General features: G+C 43.5%; 1 protein-coding gene across 3 annotated transcripts in view; it reads left to right on the top strand.

The window, feature by feature from the left end:
* The first annotated feature begins 4,385 nt into the window (after window positions 1-4,385).
* Window positions 4,386-11,416, top strand: part of LOC125751476 (docking protein 4-like) — a 74,644-nt gene continuing 67,613 nt past the window's right edge. For 2 of the 3 annotated variants that reach the window (XM_049030338.1, XM_049030336.1), the window contains exon 1: window positions 4,591-4,752. The gene's annotated coding sequence lies outside the window, so the exon portion shown is untranslated. Of the gene's footprint in view, window positions 4,407-4,590; window positions 4,753-11,416 lie in introns of those variants that run through there. The other variant, XM_049030337.1, reaches the window with a different exon arrangement.

The following is an 11,416-nucleotide window of genomic DNA, read 5'->3' as shown; positions in this document are numbered from 1 at the left end:
AGCATCACCTCGCTTATCTAAAACGTGGCTGTTGCCTCAGGCTGAGACTGCCTCCCACGCAACAGTAGACATCTCAAGGGGACTTCATTTTGTGTCTGATGTGTCAGAGAGGATCTGCCATTGTTTGCCCAGTCGTTTGTTTCTCCTGGGTGTGTTGTAATTTGTAAGTGATGATAGGAGTAATCAGAAATATACAGAATCGAATTCTGCCTATGGATCGTGAGGTTCAGTTCCACCACCCCACCTCTTCAGAGGACCAACTTTATTTGGTGGTTCAGTTCCTGTTACTGTTTCTGCATGGGCATTGCTGTAGTCAGAAAAAAATAGGAGAATCAGACAGTTTGCTATAAACTACTCCCAAACTACAGGTCACTGCTGTATCCATCGGGGGGGGGGGGGGCAGGTTAAGCCTTGTGCCTCCGATCAGAAGGTTACTGGTTGAAATCCCAGGTTCGGCAGAGTGATGTCACTATTGAGTTCTTGTGCAAGGCCCTTAACCCCCAATAACCCCCCCCCTCAATATGACACAGCTTTCCCAGTGGAAAATCTGCAGCACTTTGGATAAAAGGGTTTGTTAAATAAATAAAAATGTAACTGTTTCTGCATGGCTGAATAGGAGACAACTTGAAAACTGAATGCTCTTGTTTTTGTGTGTGCTTGCTGGGGCCTCTGTATGCCCTGACACAAACATCCATGTAGTGCAGATGGTCCGATTGTTCCCAGGGGATGAGAGGTGCCCCGTGGAATGTGAGACTCCACCCCAGCTCACAATGCCATACAAATGAGGCAAAGAGCACATTATAAACACTGGGCTATCAAGGAGTCAAGTCAACAGCTAGGCTGAGCTTCCAGTGAATGCCCAGGCAGGGCTGTAGCCAGCTATGAGGTCACCGAGGTCCAGACCATGGTCATTTTTTAAAGAGCTAAAAATAAAATTTTAAACCAAATATTCACCTGAATAATAATTTTTAAAAAATATCGCCGTGCTAAGTGTATTCTTAATTCAGTTCGAATGTGTTATTAATGGTGTCTGCTGTGCGTGTGAGAGCGAGTGCTACAGCGTTCAGTATCAGTGTGGTAGAGGTTGTTCGACTCACGAACCGCATGGGTGCACTTTGCCGAAAGCAGCTGGAATCCACGCTGTGTGCATGTGATCATGCAGCATTGAAAGGGTGCATGCACAGGCAGCGTATCATTCGCTAAGACGAAACAAATGATCATTATCTGTAAAAAAAAAACATTGCAAAACTGCAACCTAGTATAGCATCTGGAGTTAAGATAATTGTATGAAACATGTTAAGTATAAATGCAGGCTAGGCTACCCTGGCAATGTTAAAGGTTGGGTTTCTATGCCTAATGGACTAGATCAGGCTTACTTTTACGTAACGTCATTAATGCACTACTTGTAATGGTGTGTTAATGTCAAGTATTTTCTCTTTAATTTTTATGTTTATATATGGTCACAAAGAACCTTAAATTACATGCTTCATACCCGTAATATTTTACTGCTCTGTAATGTTCTTACGACATAGACCTAAATTCATTCAGTAAGGCACAGTCATATAATAGCTCCACATAGCTTGCTGTGACCTAAACTATCAATTTAATTGATATAAACTCCGATTTAACACTGCCTATGTCCCAGAAAACAAGCTGCACAGAGCACTGCAGACATGTCAAAGCGATTAAAACAAATTCACTAGATACATTTCATACAAAATGGAAATAGGTTTCCAAACACCATTTTTCAAACCCCGGCTACAGCCCTGTGCCCAAGTACAAGTGCAAGCCGTACTGGAGCAGGAGCTACTCAACATCTACCAGACAAAGCAAGAAACATCTACCAGACAAAGCAAGAACCTATTAGGACAAGTAAGTCAGCAGAATGTGCAACATTAGGAGCGTCCAGAGAAGTATTATTCTATTTAATAATAGAAGTATTAGATCATGTCAGTCACTCCTGATGTTTGTAACGGTCTCGCGATATGGTAGTGGGTATCTGGTTGTTGAGAAGTCCTTGATCATTGGCGGTTTTCCCTTTCTCCCTCATTAGCGAGAGCTCTGCGCTGAGGGCCTGAAACAGACCACCAAACCCTGCGTTACACCTCATACACACCCTGACCTACAGACGACCCATCCTTGTTCCAACTGTAGTGAATGATTGACCTGTTTAACTGCTTTCTCAGGCTGCAGAAACGCACAGAATGTATCTAAAGCAGGCGTCTCAAACTCCACCAGTGTGGAAGCCACCGGATAGCAGGTGTTCGGCTGAACTGGGCCCCTTGAGCTCTTTAGAAGCTGAAAGAGATATGAGAGAGAATGACAATTAAAAACGGCTTAGGAATAATCAGCATCGAAACTTGCTGGGGCGAGGGTGTTTGGTGGGGCTGAATAGTGGAATGACATTACATAATTTTTTGTAAGCTAAATTTAATACTAGATTAAAAACGTCACAGGCCATATAAAACCTTATTGTAGGCTGGGTCTGTCCTGCAGGCCAGTACCTCGAGTCCCTGGTCTAAAGGGATGTTTGTGATGTCGGAGTCTCTGCGCCTTCATGATAAAACCTGCATCACAAGCTGCTATCAGCTTGTCCTTTAATGTCTTGAGATTTGCTAAGTCCAGTTATCCATAGCTGACTGAACATCATCAGAACTCACAATAAGAATGGGAAAATTGGTGGAACATTTTTGAGGTTTCAAGTACCTCTTATGCATGTTCTGCAGTGCATAAATACTGCATGTTACATTCAGGGTTTAAGAACAAGTTTGGTCCTCCTTCGTGCTAAACCTTTCCAGCCAGCTTGTGTAGCCTCTGCGGCCTGGCTTTCCGTTTAAAAGCCATAGTGGAGATGCTATCAAGCTCCCCATCTTGAGCTGAGGGGCTCCTGAAGGTAAAGGAGGAACCTGCCACTTCCCCTTGTTAATGACTGGGAGCCTTAAGATCAGCTTGCTGCTGGCATCAGCAGACCACAAGCGAGCTGTGTGTGAGGTTTACTGAAGTACAAATTTTCACTTCGTTTTCTGTTAGAGAAGCATTGGGAGAAATGGCTCATTGGATTTTTACTTAGACAAAAATATTCTGAGGGCAGAATGAAAAATGATTGGTTCAGAGAGATAAGCAATCAGATTGTAGAGGTGGTGGGTCCAAGCAACTAGAGGAGGCAAGATGCCTCCTCTAGTTGCAGTTTCCTCAGATGTTTCCTCTACAATCTGATTGCTTATCTCTCTGATGGTTTTTCCTTCTGCCCTCAGAAATGCTCCCACGAGCTGAAAAACGCAATGTGTTTTCCCCCTAATACCTGGAACTGTTCAAACTATGGAGGTCATGAAGCAGTTCACTTATCCCCTTCTCTTGATTCATCCACATCGTGGTGCAGGCAGCAGTTTACATTATCAAGTTCTTAGTGAGGTCTGGCCAACTTCACCCCCGCCCCACCATCGCCTAGGTGTTCCATGCAGCCCCCTCAGAAGATGCTGCCCTTGCTAGCTGCCTGATTCATGTAAAGTTGCCCGGCATTGCCAGTAATGTATGCCCTAGGGTGAGTATTGGTTAATTGGGACAAAGGGTAAACTGGGACACATATATTTGATACTCTATATCTTTATGCCCTGCTGTCAGTTCACCAGTTTTCAATTCTAATTATATATTTACCAATATCCACCATAGGAGACAAATCACTGAGTCAGGCTCACACCTGGATAACTGAAACGAATGACTTATAAGCTAGTCATCAGTTTTACTGTTTCTCATATCAAAATCACACCTTAGTTGTTGCAGAGGTGTTTTACAAAACGTGCCTTGATGTCTCCTGTTTGAGCCCTGGATCCTTTGGTGGGAGCAACCAGCTGGTAACAATCGAAACTGCACTTTGAAAACTGTACTTTTTTTGTTTTGCATAATCATTGAAGGGAAGCGACTGTGGAAAGATGAAATGCCCAACAACTCACAGCGAGAGTCCTCAGTCACAACGAAACTGCATATACGCAGATGGTGATATGACTGCAGTTATAAAAGTCTGAAACAAAACTTCATTGATATTTCATCACATGGTTGATAAACCCAACCACGAATTTAAAAAAAATGTGTCATAGATATTATGCAGATAGGAAAAACCTCTATAAAAATGATAATTTTTGTACCATCGGTTTCCACTTCAGGAAACTGCTCCAGTAAATGATTTTAGATGAGACCTTATCATCAAATTCAGTAACATTTGTGTCACTTATTGTGTCAAATTCACTGGAACCTCAAAGTTGTTGTTATGTAGAATCTCTCCATTTATCATACAAAGGAAACAGGAAGTCTACCATTGCTGCTGTCCCATCCAGGGTGCTCCTCCGCCTTGGCCTGTCTGGAAGAAGCTCCATTGTGAGATGGCAAGCTGTAACTGTTTTGGAGCGCAGGTGTGTGGGTAAAAGGCAATGAGTGTATGTGAAAAAAAACAAAAGTGGAACAGAGTGGTGTCTCTTGGTCTTTTGGACGAGGATCAGCCTGATCAGATGTTTCCATTGGACCGTTTATGGTTGTACTGTGGTTGTAGGGCTGCTTTGGGGGGGGGGGGGGTGTCATTTAGCACTTTGGAGAGAGTCAGAGGGAGGTACACTTTGCCCAAAACGTCTTTACTCAACTCCTCATTCAGCACCTGCCTCAGATATGCTGTGCAGATGAGAAGCGCATACAGCCATCGAATGACGGACCAAGGAGTGGAGAGTGCTGGTTATTGTTGCATGGGTCAGCCAAGAGTTAATGGTAAGCATTTTTGTTCTAGGTCATAGGCCAGTTATTGTTGGATGTCTGTCTTGAGATAAGTGCTTATGATTTCCAGAACTAATCTGGTGACCTAGTTTGATGGTGCCCGTACTTCATCTTGCTTTTATGTCTTGTTTTCTTCTTCACTCTCAGTTACATTTTCCACCCTCCTCTGCCCTAAATCAATATGCTTTCAGTCCTACTACTGCTGGAGCCCTGCTTTTGAACTAGTTTGGGTAAATTAGGTTAAGATGTTAGGAGTGTGATGCCGTGTTTTAGCACGTATGCGTGCTAATTTGCCTCTATGTGCATTATACACCATGTTAGCGTATCACCTGCTAATTTGCCTTTATGTGCATCATACACTATGTTAGCGTATCACCTGGTAATTTGCCTTTAGGTGCATCATACACCATGTTAGCGTATCACCTGGTAATTTGCCTTTAGGTGCATCATACACCATGTTAGCGTATCACCTGGTAATTTGCCTTTATGTGCATCATACACCATGTTAGCGTATCACCTGCTAATTCGCCTTTAAGTACATTATACAGTGTTAGCGTATCACCTGCTAATTCGCCTTTATGTGCATTATACAGTGTTAGCATGTCACCTGCTAATTCGCCTTTATGTGCATTATACACTGTGTTAGTGTGTTGCAAGCCCTGATCTAGACTGCTCAGGTTGGGGGGGGGGGGGGGCAATTAGAAAGTAGCTGCTTATGACCAGAGAAATGGGTGAGGTACATGGACATATTCATATTTTATGTTTGAATTATTTATGAATTCTACATTATGCTCTCATAAGCATCTCTCTAATCAGGAAAGACAAAGTATTATTATGTGATTTCTGTAAGCGGCTTTAGATAGAAGTGACTGCTAACTAAACATAAACTTTACATTAACAAAAGCTTATCTGCTGGCATATGAAAGGCAAATTTGGAACTCTAACTCATGAACCGGTATATTAGAACAAAAGAGCAGAACAGTAATATAATGGTAATGTAATGGTGCTCCTTAAACAGAAAAAACATTAAAGGATAATTTACCAGTCCATAAATAAACTGACTTTGCAAACAATGGTGTAAACGACCTGCACTGCAATGGTGCGAAGTGGGCAATGAAGGTGTAACATCACTGCTTGAACTAACCCCAGTAGCAGCCCACTGAAGACACCGGTCCTGAAGCTTGTTTATTCAGACTACGATCAGATGTAACTGAACCGCTGGTATAAAGCTTTGATTTGGGAACCAAACATTTTTGCATGTTGTGTTTAACTAATTTAAGTGAATTGTCGTACGTAATCTATCAAACCCAAGAAACTATATACCTAACGCTAACTAGGTTGCCAGCTCACACTTTCACAATTCATGCTTTCAGGGTCTCACGCAAGATGTTTTACGGGAAATATATATTTTTCCATTATATACTGAAATTTGGCTACATCAACAGTTTTGTGGCAATTTGCAAAGCCCACAGATTACTATTTGTTATATTTGCTGTTCATTAACGTAATAAAACTGGCACATACATGTAAATGCGTGTGCGTGCAGACTTTTCTCAAATTGATAATCTCGCTGTAGCCAGCTGATCAAAGCTGACAACCTCGCTCTGACACCAACGTTAGCAAAGTGTCAAGTGTTAAATACAGTAGCGCACCGTATCCGCGGGGGAAACGATCCATGACCTCCCGCGGAGATCCGAAACCTTAGGTCGTAGCTGTAAGTATCACTATAAATAACTTGTTTGCCGTATACGTAAATACCCGTCATAAAGTTTAATTTATAAATGACGCCACTGTAGTGTTCTGGTGAGGTTCCTAGCCAACATCTGGCTGGCTAACTAGAAACTGCTACTAGCAAATATGCTTATTCAACGCAACATTACAGCAAACTGCAGCAACAAAAGATAGATTTTAACAAGAAGGAGTTTTAATAAGAATGAGGTAACATTCCACTTTCACAGGCACCGCAGAAGAGTATCTGACGGGGCGAATGAAATAAACGTGATTGGCCGATTCAGATAGCACAGGCTGGAGGTGACCAATAGGGTGAGCAGAGCGGGGCGTTCGCGTGGCAGGGCAGACGTTCGGGTGGGTATCGGCCACCCCTGCCCACTTCTAGATCTGAGCGTGGTGCCGCGTGCTACGTTGTCTTATTGACAAGGTTTTCCTTATATTAAGGGTTTTTATTCTGCTTTGAATGTGAGATATTGTGCAGATGTACCTGGAATTCTAATTTTTGGGGTTAATCCTAAATGCTGCACTATAGCTGTGCAGGTGGAGGACGTCATGGGGTTTAATGAGCCAAGCATTAAGAACCATCTCAGCAGCAAGCCGGGAGAGTAATGCCCTGTAATTCACAGAGTTTCAGGCAGTCAAAGGTCAACAGCTCCCTCACCCAGGGCATCGCCCGTGACTTTGACATCCGCTCTGCTTCTTGATGATACATCTTGAGATGCTGGCCAGTCTTTAGCAGCAGGCGATTCACCTGAGGTACCACGGAAGGACTTTCCATACACATACAGTGAGAAGTATCAGCTTTGGGAGAAAATCTGTCAAGTCGTCAGTTTGTGTGGGCATCACTGGCATTGAACTCTAAAGGGAAGGGTTATGAAGGAAGAGCCCTTTCCTCTTTCCATTTGAGCAAGACGTTAGTCTGTTTCATTATGCTGTCCCGCAGTGTATCACGGGATCAAGTAAAAGATGTGCATTAAATAATGTTTGATGCCTTCTTTGGCTGCCCTCCGTTTCCCTCAAGACATTCCTCCTCCTTCTCCTATCCACCTCCTCTTACTCCTTCCCTCGATGTCCCATTGGGTTGAATCAAACATGATCTTGTAATTTCATTTGATCCTGGATCCTCGCATGGCCAGTAAGGTGGATGCTTAGGAGCACTTTGTGGTTCTGCCGTACCCAGTAAAAAGGACAGCCAATGGTAAACGAATAACAAAACGCAAACGTGCAATTAAAACAATTACTACTTAGACATTGCAACAGCAACCACAAGCAGAACATGAGAGGAACTGAATTCTTGACATATATTTATAGTGATTAAAATTAAATAATTTTTCCCTTTTTAGGTAGAAAATTTCGGAGGGGCTGAGGCTCTGCAATACTGAGTCTATGGCTGAGGAAAGTCAGCCGGTGCTTCATGATATGCTGTCCGCCATACTGGCAGTACACCCCCACGGCGCACTCCCCACAGTCGACAGCTTTTAGTGTTGCAACCACCTCCCACTGATATGCAGACGGCGTGATATATAAATACATATGCTGCTTGACATGCTATGGGGTTTTATGTTGACTCAGAACAATAAAGATTTTACATGGTGCACCTAGCTAGTTTTTGACAGGACACGCTTTTGTCGTGCAGGCAAGTCTTGTACTTGGTACTGAGCTGTTTTACACTTTTTTGGTCTTCCTGTTTAACGACTCTGGTCGTTCCTCTCTGACCTCTTTCTTTAGCAAAGTGTTGCAACAGAAATGTGTTGACTGGGCGCCATTTTGTTCATAGTGCCTGGTCGTGTTGCACTCTAGAAATATTAGTGTGTGGAAGTGTCTTAAGTAGCTGGTTCTGAGATGCTACGATCACAGCGTCTTGCTTCAGGCTACTTCGCTGTTTTAATGCCTAGTTAAGCAGTAACTGAATCTCTTGGCCCTGTCTGCATGCTGTATGTATTCAGTTGCAGTCACATGAGTCACCATTTGGGGGACTCTGAGTGTATAGAGTTTGTTTGTTTGTTTGTTGTAAATATGCATCCTAAACTCAGCCCTGTGTCTTTGAACAAAGCGTCCTCTGCTTTGTCCCTGCCTCAGAGGCAGGGCAGGAGGGGCGGACTGTGTAACTGTGCCATTGGCTTCTTAACCCTGGACAGAACCCCACCCCCAGTGCACCCCCCAACCCCAGGCCACATCCTGCACAGGAAGTGGTGTCCAAGGCTTGACAACGATTCTTTTGTAATGTGCTTATTTTGGCCAGTAACAGTGTCTCACCATTGAGAAGATTTTCCTGTTTATGAGCTGTAAGAGTGTGCAGTATTTTCACAGAGCGTTCTGATTCACTTGGAATCGGTGTTGCCCAGATAAGGTGAAATCTTCATAGGTACTCAGCAATTTTTGTTTATTTGGAGCACTTTTAGGGACCAAAAAACTATATTTTTAATATTGTGAAGAAATGTGTCCAAGCAATGAGATCCGTTTTGGAGGCATATTGTACAGTAATAACATTTAGCTTTGCTAGCCACCTGGACAATATGCATGAGGTGTAATTAGCATAGAAATGATCCCAAAACATAATACCAAGTGTTGCATACGAGTACTCAGTTTTAAACAGCAAGCCCACTGAGGGTCTGTGTGGTTGAGTAGGTTAGGCCATGCTGTGCCTATGATTGGCCGCTGGTTCAAATCCCCTGCTAGACAGAATAGTCACATGACCGTCACCTTTACCCCACTGAAATGCTTCAGGGACCCAAACTAAATGGCTGACCCTGTACTAAAACCCTATGTTTTACTCTCATCTGTATATGAGAGTCTCAAAGGAGGGCATGATGGGATAGGTGCAGGAATGGGTTTATTGTTTCGAAAAGCCACTTAAGGACCTCATCCTCCCCTGTGCACTGACTCCTTTTGTCCCCAAAATCTCAGGGGCTCCACATACATGTGTGGTTTGAGTGGTGGTAAATACACCTGCTGGATATTAAAGAAAATTAAAGAAATGTACATCTGGCACATAAAAAAACCTCATTTTATTTCATCCGTCCAGCATGATTATACCTCGATTAGGTTTCTGTCATTTTTGGGTAGTTCCAACTCTGCTCCATTAGGCCCCTTATAGCCTCCACTGATGTACTGCCTCTTCCTTAGAGTATTTTACCCGCATTGTGGTATTATCTCATAGCTATTAAATACTTTGTTCGTAATCAGTTTCATTTGCTGCTTACTTTCCAGCAATGACATTTTTGTTTTTATTTTCTTTATTAATGATTTCATTGCCTTGCTTGACATCTAGGCTGACATGCTCCTGCTAACTGGGGCGAGCTGGTGGAGCTTTGAAGTACAGAGACGGCGAGACGAGCTTTGAAGTCTGTGCTGCTTGCGGAAGCAAAGCTGTTCTGTTCCACCTTGGTACACTGTTGAGGTTTTGGGGTTGACAGGGCGATCTAGAAAGATCTACAGAAAGGATGAAGCTTGTGTTTCACAACTTTATAATTACGGAAACGAAAATCTCTTTTTTGCTCTTTTCTTTAAAAAAAAAAAAAAAAAACATTTTCTCCTTTCTTGGCTGGTGGCATCGAGCACCTGTGTTGTCTGGGACTGGATATGGACCCGATTGCGGTATCCGCTGGAATGATAAACTGGTTTCACTGGTTTGACACACGTCTGATAGCCTTGGCTGCTGTCACAACAGAGCTGTGTGGTAATTAACACAGGGAGTTGAATCAGGTGTTTTAAATGAAGGTAAATCAAAAACTGTGCAGCGCTCTGGCCCCCTAAGATTGGAGTTTGACACCCCTGCTTTAGGTCGTTTGCATATGACACTCTTACCTGAGCTTTTCCAGAAGGTTTAATGCTTGTGTCTCATTGAAGAGCACCAATACTGTTCCACGCCCCCTTGCTGGAGGAGTCAGGCAGACAGACCCCCCTGTACCACCCTGGATCTAGCCTGCCGGACCTGGGGCAGACCCCTCTTAACAGTCAAGCCGTGGTGCTTCTCGCCTGGCCAAGTCTGTAGCCAACTTCCCTTGGGGAAGTGGCTTTTTATGAAGCCATATCATTCTTGCAGCCATGATGCTGGAGCCTTGAAAATCACATCAGTGTGATGGTAAACATGTTTTTTTTGGTTCTATGTTGCTGTTGTTGTACTGCTTTGTACCTCCTCCCTCGTTGAGTGGTTAGACCCGCTTCTGATAAATTGCCTCTTTGTGTAACTGGCGTCTCGGTTTCCATTTTGGCCCGGTCTCCATCCCAGCTGGTTTACCATGGGCTTCCCGAGAGCATTTGGTAGAGGGTCCTGCCATGGCTTTCAGCACATCCTTCTCCCCCCTAGAGGCGTTTTTCAAAGATGGTCTACTTGTCTGTCTGTGTGGGTGGCACACTGACCTGATTGACTGGTGGTGGAAGGTTTGGGGGGGGGGGTGCTTTCTACTTGTTTACATGCTCATTGTTCACTTCAAAGAGACCAGTTTGTGCCATTTATAGAGCCACATAAACCAAGCACCATTCAATCTGCACAACTGTGAAAACTCCAAAACACTGCTCTGAACATTTTCTTGTTTTTCTAGCAGTAAGATTATTTCATATTTTTTCGTTCGGTATATGCAGCTGTAATTGTTACATCATCCCTTGCGTGTTTTCACATGTTGATGTTATGAAGACACCCATCCATCCAGAGCATCCTGGGCAAGATGTCGGGGACCTTTAAACGGCAATGCGTTTTCATATAGTCTTTACTGATGTAGCTGAAGGAAATTGCGTATCGAAATCTCGGTGTCAAAATCACGATAATGAGTCCCTATACGTTTAAAATAGTTCTAGCTTATGTTTTGGAAAGACAGCTGCTCTGTTGACATATGATCTGTCAGACGAGTCGCTTTAAACCTCACTGCACAAAAAACGCTCGCCTTCTTTTCGAGGCGGCTGCGGTGACTCTGCAGATAGCGATCTC

This window comes from Brienomyrus brachyistius, chromosome 11, assembly GCF_023856365.1.
Source record: "Brienomyrus brachyistius isolate T26 chromosome 11, BBRACH_0.4, whole genome shotgun sequence".
Classification (NCBI taxonomy): Eukaryota; Metazoa; Chordata; class Actinopteri; order Osteoglossiformes; family Mormyridae; genus Brienomyrus; species Brienomyrus brachyistius.
Note: the sequence above shows the minus strand (reverse complement) of the source record. Positions and strands in the feature narration are given on the sequence as shown.